The sequence below is a fragment of the Aulonocara sp. 'chitande type north' Nkhata Bay genome, linkage group LG7 (genome assembly GCF_057382095.1).
Source record: "Aulonocara sp. 'chitande type north' Nkhata Bay isolate Kocher_YH1m ecotype deep benthic linkage group LG7, A_spYH_male_GT1.1, whole genome shotgun sequence".
Lineage (NCBI taxonomy): Eukaryota > Metazoa > Chordata > Actinopteri > Cichliformes > Cichlidae > Aulonocara > Aulonocara sp. 'chitande type north' Nkhata Bay.
Window position 1 is genome coordinate 48,523,905 of NC_141350.1, and position 12,344 is coordinate 48,536,248.

Genomic DNA, 12,344 nt, shown 5'->3' on the forward strand with positions numbered 1-12,344 from the left:
TGGACTGCTGAGTCTTGTCCTGTGGAGGTGGCTCTTCTGTGTTGTGCCATGCGCTTGTGAAGTGGCTGTTTGGTCTCTCCAATGTAGAGGTCTGGGCATTCCTAGCTGCACTGTACAGCATACTGTCAGTGTGTGTGGGCTTCCGGTAAACTTCGATGTTGAGTTTGCCGTTCTCTTCAATGTGCACGGCGCAGTCCAGGAAAGGCAGACAGTTGTCCTTTGTGTCTTCCCTGGTGAACTTGATGTTCTTATCCACAGCGTTAATGTGCGCAGTGAAGGATTCCACTTCTTGTGTCTTGATTTTGACCCAGGTGTCGTCCACATATCTGTACCAGTGGCTGGGTACTCTTCCTTTCCTGGACTGCGCCGTGCACATTGAAGAGAACGGCAAACTCAACATCGAAGTTTTTTTTTTTTTTTCTTTTTTTTGCCTGTCCCGTTTGGCTCTTTTGCCATCAGAATTGTTGTCTAAAGGCAAAGAAAGATGCCCAACGGATTTACTTTACCAAATTGACCATCCCAGCCTTGCCGTAATGGTCCATTTGATTCACCTTTTATTGTTTCTTTTATTTTCACTTACTGAATACGGGACAGACTTGACTGGGGGAAAGAAGGGGAGAAAGAAAGAGGGAAAGAGAAACAGCTGAGAAGAGGGACGGGGGAGAAGGGCAAAAGACAAAAACCAACAGAACGGGCAGAGAAGAAAAAAATGCATATATCAATCACCTGGGTCACCTGCTGAGAAAGAAAAAAGAAAACAAGCAGAAGAGAACAAGAGCAACAGAACAAACAACACCACAATGATACATGGGAATACGACAGCAAATACCAAACACTAAACACCACAGTGCAGCACACAAGACCAACAGAACACAGTGTGCCCTGAGGTAGGAGCCAAAAAGGGTGCAGTTTGTGGGTGTGATCACCCGTGTGTACACCTGTGAGCATGGACGCGCTTGTTTTTTGTTTTTTAAAAGGTTCCTTCTTGTAATAATCTGCTAGAGGGTGTGGGGGGGCCACAGCCCCGTCCTCCAGGGCATGAAGCAGCAACATCGAAGTTTACCGGAAGCCCACACACACGGACCAGTACCTCCTCTTTGACTCCCATCACCCTTTGGAACACAAACTTGGAGTAATCAGGACCCTACACCACCGGGCAGAACATGTTCCCTCTAAGCCTGAAGGGAAAAAGAAGGAACACACACATGTAAAGGAAGCACTCAAAACGTGCGGCTATCCTAAATGGGCGTTCTTAAAGTCAGCAAAGAGGCACAGAAAAGAAGATCAGACACCAGCGAGGGAGGACAGACGCAACAACATTGTCATCCCCTATGTAGCCGGCGTATCAGAGAAACTCAGGAGAGTTTTCTCCAAGCACGACATCCCAGTGTATTTCAGACCCAGCAACACGCTCAGACAGAAACTGGTTCACCCGAAAGACAAAACACCAAAACACAAACTTAACAATGTGGTGTATGCTGTACAGTGCAGTGAGGAATGCTCAGACCTCTACATTGGAGAGACCAAACAGCCACTTCACAAGCGCATGGCACAACACAGAAGAGCCACCTGCACAGGACAAGACTCAGCAGTCCATCTGCATCTTAAGGATAAAGGACACTCTTTCGAGGATGCCAATGTTCACATTTTGGACAGAGAGGACAGATGGTTTGAAAGAGGAGTGAAAGAAGCCATCTATGTCCACTGTGAGCGACCATCTTTGAACAGAGGCGGGGGTTTACGACACCAACTCTCTGCCATCTATAATCCAGTTTTGAGTTCCCTTCCCAGACGCCTTAACGCCCACTCACATCCTGGGCCATCTGACCTCAGGAATTCGCATGATAAGGTGGGGCCAGGTTTCACAATGAACACACCCGAAACTCTGGCTGATTGGGACCCACGCCCAGTTTCCCACCTTGGCTCAGGCGATTAGAGGATCATCAGGGGGTCCTTTTGTCCCTCTGTGGGGGGTCCTCCCACTAGGTTTATATCTGGGACTCTCCACCATTTGACCTTAGAACTGAAGAAGCTTCTCGGATGAGAGGTGAAACGTCTTCAAGCAACTTAAAGAAGTCCAGACGCTTTTCTTTCCAAGCTCCTTTGAATAGCTTTCCTACATTTCCTAGATTGTTGGCATGGTGGTTAGTGCTGTTGCTTCACAGTAAGAAGGTCCTGGGTTCAAATCCACATTCTGGCTAGTTTGCAGGTTTCTCTCTGGGTATTCTGGTTTCCTCCTGCAGTTAAAAGTCATGCAGTTATTAGAGTTAGGGTTAACTGGTGATTCTAAATTACCTGTGAATGTAAGTGTAAATGGTTGTTTGTTTCTATGTGATAGACTGGTCAGCTGTCCAGGGTGTACCCTGCCTTGTAACCTATCACTTCAGGGTTATTTCCCAGCCCTCCTGCAACCAGGATAAAGATAGAAGGATGGTAGTTGTTGAAGACCCATTCAATTTTTATAGTAACCAGACTCTAGACTTTGTTGAAGATTATGTAATATGAAGACAGCATGTAGTATTTAAGTGACCAAGTAGTATTGGGGTAAAAGTTATTGAATAGTGTTGAAATAAAATGACAGAATTGTAAAGAATTAAAATATTCCAAGAGCTCAACTTACTTCATCTAAACATGTTTCAATCGCGTTTTATGAACACAAAATGCACAGGTTTACTGAATATGAAAAAGTTGTGTTGATTTAACTCAGTTGTTTAAGTTTCTGCCAAAGCAAAACATTTGTGTGCAACTAATGTCCACTATTGAATCAAGTAAATCCAACATGGCCTTTTTTTCAGTGTAGGTCAAAATCAGTCACAAAGAGGCTGCTGCACAAAACAACCCCTGGTTGCTTGCAGAATGGCGGCGTTGCGGATAGTTCACAGGGAGGATACCGAATTGTCTGCAAATGCTGGCCAACAACTATCCAAGTAGTACTGAAAGTAAAAGTTGTGCCTTACTGCTGAAACCTGCACATTTCACAGTTGACAACTTTTACTTTATAGGTGAATGGTTTCCAGTTTGCGTCACACTTTTCACTTTTTCACTTCCACTAGGCAAGTGCAGACAAGATGGCATCTTCCATACAAGCTCCTGGTAAATTGGACAACCTGCTAGTGACCAAAAAATCACCATGAGACTTTCTATACTTCTTCATGACCAAGTTCAGCTAGTAACACCAAGCAACCTTCCACAATGCCTGACCAACTGGTCAGGAAATAGATACAGTATTTCTCCCTATTGCCAGTGGCTACAGTGGGATCACTGAGTGATCTCTAGGCTTACGTGACTGGAGCATGTCAATCAATTTCACATCGACTGCCAGCAGCCTCCAGCAATGACTCACAAGTTAAGGAATACAAACTTTTTCCAAGCAACTGGTGGTTGCCAGGCAGTCACCAACTTGTCACTAGGTTTGAATGACTGGGGCCCAACTCACACCACATCTATACCCAATTTAGAATGACCAGTTAACCTAAAAAGCATTTCTTTGGCCTGTGGGAGGGATGCTACTCTTAACTATGCAGCATTTACAGACGTGGTGGTTAGGTTTCCTCTTTCTGTTTGACTTAGGTTTAGGTAGCACCACCAAAAATCCATCAAACCCCATGCAAAAAAGAGATAAGAAGTAGGAATGTTAGAATGCTACATTTTAACCTGTTGTCCAACAGCTACTTTGCATTTTGCGTTGAGTATTTGCTCTTTTTTACTGTAATTGTTTTCCTTATGCCTTCAAGGAATAACCAGAATAAACAGTGATTTGCAATATTAGATAATAGGAGGAACTTACATGATTGATTAATACAGTTCTATCTATCGATCTATAAAAAAATATCAAGACTTAGCAGTTCTGCATCCTTCCTTAAATTACAATAAACAAAGATGATGATGATGCAAGTTTTTTTAGATTTGGCTCTATCTCATGAAAAACCTATCATGAGGAACTGCAGCTCTCTCTATGCAATGAGTGTCTCTCCTGGAAACAGCCACAGGGTTGTAACACACCTGGAGCCCATCCCAGGGACAGAGACACACAGAGAGAGCCTATAACTTCAAAGTCTCAAACAGTACCCTTTTTTTCCTGATTAATTGCTTTATTCAGCTCATGCTGTGTTTGAGGGACTCTCTCTCTCTCTCCTGCTGGCTGTCAAGTACTGGTTCTAACAGTGCGCCGCTATTCTGCTGTTCTGAAATCATAGATCGCCTCCAGATGTTGTCATGACCCCCACTCACAAAAGCTAAATGATCTTCAGTCAGGCAGAGAGTGTGAGCGATAAACTGTACTTTATTTTATGTGTTTTAAACTCTTCTACTGTTTACATTTTTTAAAATGTGGCACATCATGCCACCTTCTCAGCACCAGGACCATGGCTCACGGCCTTTAACCTACTTAAGGTTGTAGAGGACTCAAGTATGTAAATCTGATGCAAATCTGATGATGTGAAATATTCCGTTTCGGCTTGAGAACTCTTTGGCTGCCAAAGGGAAAATACTCCCCAGTATTCAGCTGGGTTGGACAGCAGGAATCATCAGTGATGAATGTTTTACATTAGCATAATAAAGCGGACTGGAAGAATCCACGTTGCATCAATAGAGCAAGGGCAGCTTGCCAAACCATGTCATTAAGCGTATATTAATTCTGGCAGCAGCCTCCGAGCCACATTCTGATCGGGGTGGTTTCTAGAGGAGTGTTTACCAAAACAAGACTCACAGCTCTGCTTTAGTGGTTTCAGAGAGCTATCCAGTGACGTAGGAAACCTGGATATGTGACTGACTTTATGTACGCATGTAGAAATGTGAGGTCATGGCAGCCGTGTAAGTGTACTTTCTCACCAGAATGTGTTATGCCGTGGAGCGACTCCCAAAAGAAATTTCAAGGCTGGTACTGCACTGGATCAAAAGCACGAGTTTCTTTTTTTTCATAGCTTTGCCAGAGGAATAGTAGTGTGAGAGGCTGTTTGCTGAAAAATTCCATAAAGGCACGTTTGAAAAGCAAAAGCAAGACCAACTATTTCTACTCAAGAGTCGTTGGGTTATGATTTACCATAAACTTAAATCCACCTCGTGGACTTAACATCAGCAGTGTATTGAATATCACCCACACAATTTCCACCTTCCTCTATTGCTGATATCTGATTCTTCTCACTCCAAATATAAGACATGTGTCAAAATGTTCTTCTCCTAATTGACCCCTAATTACATTTGCTGAACATACAGACGTCTGGGGGGTCGGTCCAACTTATCTCTCCGAAGGGTGTCATGTTTGCTTGGTCCCCATAGTCTGATACGGCCTCGGTGACCACAGCTCATACTGTCTGTCCACGCAAACTGTATTTTCCTCACTTCTGCACACAATGATGAGCTATGTTGCTTATTCAAATGTATACTAGGCAGTATTCCTATACTTTAATATTCTTCAACTTCATTTCATGCTTTTGGCTTCATTTCTTCCCATTAATTTATCATATGTGTCTTTCTTTTCCAGTCTGAGACTAGCTTCAGCAGAAATACAACTTATGTATAAACCTAAGATGTAAATGCAGACAAGCAATGTTAAAAGAGGATAATTTAATCCAGTGTTTAAATAGGCTACGCTGGAGGTGAGAGTTCATGCTGATACATATTACTGGCTGATTAAGATGTATGATGACCCCTGACCTCCTCAAAATCTGAACCACTTGTGGCTGAAAGACAACACTAATAAAACTGGTCTTATTAGTCTTCATACCAGTCAATTCACTTTCTCACCTTTCTTTTTGCTATGATTGTGCACTTAAAAAAAATCATTAAGCTTTTCATTTAACATCTTTCTTTAGCTTTCTTTGGAAGTGTGAGATTTTATCATAAACAAACCATAAATGTAATACTCTAATAAAATACCCAAGTGTTAAAAATCACTGTTTATATATGGAAGGAACACATTGTAAAAGTCAATATATTTAATCTTGGCGAGTCAACAGTGCAAACCCAGTATGTAATTATTTCAAGCTGATTGATTCCAGTTGGGGTTGAAAGTGCGCAAAGTGAACACTAAATGGGTTTGAGTTAATTGGATTTTTATTAAGTTTCTGATCAAAACAATGAATCTAAAAGAATAAATTTCCATGTAGATATGAACCGCCTTTTTAAACTCTGCTAAAGTCCAGCAGATAGTCGAAAGCAAGGGCAAAATATGAGTTAAGCCTGTTTTCCCAGACAGCTTATTCAGATTTGAACAGGCAAACTGAATCGTTGGCTTCAACTTTCACTCCCACTGCATCTCTGACATCAGCATTCAGTAAACCATCGAGAGGAATCTGGCAACTCCTGTCTGGCTCTAATTAGGAACTCTGTCAGGATTCTTTGTAACAGAAAAAAATCTGGGAAAGTGGCATACTGGGTGGTTAATTTTGCAATCTTATATGCAAGTCCTCGTTAAATGCAACTTCTCACTTCTCGTTTTGATAAAAGTTTCATTGGAAGCTCTCATTTCCACCAGTGCCCTCTCAAAATGGTCATGTTACGAACACGAAAACTTGCAGACTGTTGACTTTCATGAAAAGTGTCAGTTGCACAGTTCCCACACATTAGGATTATGTGAAGGAAATAGCTAGTGGTTTTCACAGTGAACTAACATAGTGGAAAGTGAGGGTGTTGTGGTTAGGCTGGTGGATGGTTGGATATTGCCTCAAACTCTGTTGACCTGGGTTTAATCCCCCACTCATGTGAGCGAGTGTGAGTTTTAGGATTCCATTTCCAAAATCTTATCCTCTATTTAACCAGGCATAAAGTTTCTCAACTCTGAACATAATCTGAACCAAACTGTTTTACTTGTCTAACCATAACCCTGATGCTATAATTTTTACTGCAGGGAGGTAATCTTCATGTGATTTATGTCCACAGTGTGCAATCGGTGTTGTTCTCATTTCACTTTATTGCATCACGAACACGTCATTAGTCACTGTATATACTGAGTTTGAATGTAGTAAACAGGCCCTTAACAGTTTACTTGTTAAACTTTTCTCTTTGGTTTGTTAGTTATTATAAATTTGTCAGTAAAAAATAAGCAAATAACATACATATAGTTGCTTTCTCTTTTGCAAAATGATATGTTAGACATTACGAGTCATTTACATTCTTTACTTTTTACATTGGATCCTTATTAAAAAGAAAATTCTTTAGACTGATTCGTGAAGCTCTCTACTGGGAGTAGATGTTTCCCCAATAATTTCAGTTTCAAGTACCCCTTGCGGATTTCTATCCATCCATCTGTCAAAGGAGACAGGTTGAGTGCACCCTGGACTACTCACCAATCTTTCACAGCCGTTGCTGTTTTCAAAAGGAAAATGTTGTAAATTTTCTACACTGAAAGTCATGAGGTTTCTTTTTTTGCAACATAGCCACCTGACACTCTCTGTTGTCTTGGTCAGTTGGCCTAGTAAGTGCTGGACAGGCAGGTAAGAGGTGATGCAAGAAGCATGCAAAAATAAAGTTCAAAATCTGAGCAAATGTTTCCAAATTAATAAATCCCTTTGAGTCAAGTAGGCAGCTAATAAAAATAATTTGGTCTTTTCTGCTAACATTTCACATATTTCTATTCATTCCTGCACAGTGAAAGCATTAAATGAGTCAATGAATGAAGGTTGTACCCTACATATCAGCTTTTTACAAATAAGAAATACAAAAACATTTTCATATGTAACCATGAAGCTTAAAGCTGTTTTGAAGCTTTGAGATTTGTGCTGCCATCTTGGTTTCACAAGTAGATGTGATCATGAAAGGTGAGTCTGACTTTAAAACAACTTGCTCACTGGCGAAGGACTTTACAATCGCAAGCTGTTAGCCATGGACAATCCTCCATTTTGACCAAAAAATATTCATTATTAGTAAGATCCATAATGTGTGACCGAGCCCATAGACTTGGAAGGAACGTCTTTACAGAGGTCAAGTCAGAAAGCTATTTTTCCATAGACGGTCACAGGAAGTCTTTTTACAACCACAGCTAACAGTTTAGGCGCTTCCACACTGGTGTCATTTCTTCTACCCCAAAGTGACTTCCATGCTTTTATACTGAGTATGTTAGTAACTGTAATTTAGTAACTGTTTTTTCATTGTTATGGATTACAATTAATTGTAATTTTATTGTAACTCAATTCAGCTACTAACTCCCCAACACTGGTAACTACTCAGAACACAATGTCACTATACATGGAGCTAAGGAAAACAGCAAAAATTGAATGATGCACTATTACATCAAGACGGGTTTTACTCGCTAATTACCATAATGGAGTATCCATAATAAAACACAAAAGCAAAATTCTGCTGACCATGGTAAATAAATATACATATAGTCTTGTCAAAGTTCTGTCAAGCTTAACCACGTATAAACCAGCACCTCTGCATATGTGCAATGTGTGGTTTCGCCTGCATTGGCACTGTTAGCTTGCCAGAGCATTGGCATCGTACTGTTTCTGATTATTTCTCATTCATCTAGGCTGGTGATTGTCGAGTGGTCCCTCCCTCTTTATTAAGTAGCACATACCCACTGAGGGAAGTCTAAAGCATTTCACATTTCATCACATTTTCACCGGGTCCTCATTTGAACACCTCATTTACTTAAAGCATTATATATAGCAAGTTTGGAAGTAAGCTACGTATTCTGAGACACAGCAAGCCTCTATTCATGCAGATATTAGCATTTAGCCCCAACCACGTCGATGCCTCAGTTTCACAGAGGAATTTTTATGACACTGGACTCTTATTTAATCACGCTAAAAGAAAAATTGGATAAAAGACACACTCACGAACTCTAAAAGCTGTAATCTCATCCTGGTTTTTAAAAAAAATTATATAAAGAAATGCAAAGGGTGGGAGGTGGGGGAATTTGCATTAAAATCGCTCAAGACTTGCAGTGTTTTGCAGTGTTAGTCAGTATAGATGAGATGCATGGTCTGTTCATGCACGGCAGGCAGGGATTGCAGTTGCTTACATTAAGATTGCATGCAAACACACATTCACACTAATCAACTTATAGACATAGACATATAGGATAAGTGTCATATTAAAAATCTATACATTGTGGTATATAACAATTAGGTTGAAGTAATAAGCATTAAATGTGGTGGTAAATACTGTCAGTGATAATGCATTTTAAAGTGCTGCACTTAGCATTTTTTTTCATATTATGTTTAGGATTTCTATTGAGAACACTTTTATAGGATCAGTGTGTTACCCACAAACACTCTGCCTAAGTGAAGTTATGATTACTATAATGATATAATGTGCTAACCACCTCCAATTCTTCCCCCCGACACAGAAAGATTGATGGTGCCCAGTCAGCTTGTTCCCCGAGGAATCCTTTGAAACTCTGCAGCAATGTTGATATAACAAAGATTCATTATGACTTTTATAAAATAAGCCGTCCAGTAAGATTATGAAAATGATTTATGGCCATTCAAGCAAAACATTCCTAATTTCTAATAAACTGCAATAATTCCAGAGCAATCCCGTCCATCTAAACTGGTTATACTAGACGTGGTGTCTCTTGCTAAATAAGTTAGCATTTGCAAACAATGATTTTCTCTGAGGGCTTTGACCACAGGAATTTGACAAACTCCTGCTATTAATCCTGGTTAAAATCCAAATTCCAGACAGCACAAATATAATTGTAAGGCAATAAAAAGTCCCAGATGGCTTTGGAGTTAATTGATGCATTAAAACAATTGTTTCAATGTTCCTTTATCGTAATGCACAGCATCATTAAATTTTCTGTGGGTGAAAAAAAGAGCTTATTTTGATTTTTAAGACAGTGTTCAAAATGGGTTTGTTGCACAAACTCTATCTTTCTTTGGAGTCTTGTCATTCCAGGCATTTGAAAGGGAAACAGAATTTCATGCCCCACACTGAGTGAAAGATCATTTACTGCATGAAATGCTGCCTTCCAAAAACTGATTAAAAGCTGAACCGGAGAAGCCAGACTGCAGAGGAATCAATCATTCTGCAATCATGTGCCACTCTTCCTAGATAAAAGTGTTGATCTGATTCAACGCAATCTTTTCAATCAGCCCGCAGATCTACTAATTATTCATTGTTACTTTTGCTGTGGTTCCCTGGCCTTCTTCAAACTACACCAAGTCTCTCCTGCTGAGTGAAACATGGTTTCAATAACAACACTCCAACAATTTGACAATCATCACGGTTGCCATTCGCCACATCTGAAATCAGCACATTCTTGGCTCCGTGCGTCACCTTGAGGCAGCTCAGCGGAGCCATACCTCTTGTGAAATGGATGCATGCTGCTCTTATAATATTCATGCCAAGGTCAAAGGTTAAAAAGTCTCATCTGACGAATAATACTTTGACTGACCCAAGGCGGTGTTTTGCTGTGAGTGAAAAGGAGCTTGATTTGTCATTTGGCCAGTAACATGAGCTCATCAGTACCACATGAGGCAACATCTGGGCTGTAATGAGCAACTGCAAGAGCTCTGATTGACAAAATAGCCAGAGAAGCCATTTTACCTACATTTCATACACTACTTGAATTAGACTTGGCGAACTTCATCTCAGATCGAAGCTGTTTTCTCTGATTGAAATACACGTGACCAAAGAATCAATAGTGAAGGGAAATACAGAAGTCAGGAAGCACTCAGCAACATTATGTGTTTATTTAGACTTTACAGGTGTGACAAGAAAAACAATTTTTTGAAAAGTGTGTTAAAGTAGCCAAAATTTAACAACACTCAAATGCCTTTGACACTGATTCACAGTGATATTTATTCTTGTGAATCTCATTGCAAACAGCAGGAATTCACTCTCTAGCTTTATTTTCTACATTTGAACCTATTTTCCTGATGTTAGCTCATCTGAAAGTATAGTAGTCCAGCTTCTCCAGGGTGGCACATCAATGCCATTGCCAGAGGTTTTGCTGTGTCTCTCTGCTGTGTCCATGGAGGTTCGCTCAGACCTCTACAGGCTAGGCAACACTTGTACCTCATGGCACCCTGAGGGCCAAGAGGTACTGGCATCATATATTTCGGTCCATCTGACGCCACCAGCTTGCACCTCAGACTGTCCAGTTTCCCAGGGAGGCCCTCGTCAAGATCTGGGAGGAGATCCCCGAGGACACCGTCAACGTCTCATTAGGAGCATGCTTGGACATTGTCAGGCATACAAACTACTAAGTACCATTTTGAGTTACTGGAATGAAGTTTTAGCAAAGTGGACTAACCTGACTTTGATTTTCGCAGTGTCTTTGAATTCAGCCCTCTGTTCATTTCCATCAAATGAATGGAAAGAAGGAAGGATGAAATGGCATAATATTATTCTTAACACATTACCTGGTCCGTATCAGAAAAAAACAGGGGTTTTTTTATACTAAATAAATAAATACAATTTCCCTCTCTTGCCCCTGCGAGCGGTCTATTCTTCAAGCCCGGGTCCTCTACCAGAGGCCTCGGAGCTTGAGGGTCCTGCGCAGTATCTTAGCTGTTCATAGGACTCCGCTCTTCTGGACAGAGATCTCTGATGTTGTTCCTGGGATCTGCTGGAGCCACTCCCCTAGCTTGGGAATCACAGTACCTAGTGCTCCGATTACTGCTGGGGCAACTGTTACCTTCACTCTCCTCTCCACTTCTGTGTCCTCCTTTGGCCAGCTTATTATCAGGGTACCTGATCACGGGCAGGGCGTAGGTGTTGATAGCCCAGATCTTGTTGAAGTACCATATATACCTATATAGATAGATAGATATTTATATACATATAGATATATCTGTGTGTGTGTGTGTGTGTGTGTGTGTGTGTGTGTGTGTGTGTGTGTGTGTGTACACACTGAGAATCTGTTATATATATTTTAGAGAATTCCAAATTCCACAAAAATGAGAAAATGCCAAATTGTGCAACATGTGCAGACCATGAGTGTGATGTGAACATTTCTCTGGAAGTGCTTTCCAAGAATCCTGCATCCTGCTTTTTAAAAGGTGTCACAGAGAGAAAAAAACAAACACGGCACAGGTTTCTAATGTGTAATATCCTTTCAATTACACCTTATTAATGTTCCCTTTTATATCTTTGCCAAGTCTTAAAGCTCTACCTGATTACTGTGAGCAGATTAAACAAACCTTAAAATTGATTTTATGACTCCATCCCTACTGCCAGATTTGGTAAGGAGGCTTAAGGTGCAGGGCAATGCGCTGCGGTAAAATAAATAAATAAAATAATCTCAGCAAGCAAGCTGACATCAGTGTAACAGTCATGGACATTTGTGTTGTAGTTGTTATATGGCTGTGGTTTTCCATTAACCATAGCAGTGAGCTGTAAATATTTAATAATTACTGTTTTATGTCTTGTTTAGAATCTATCACTTTTAATTT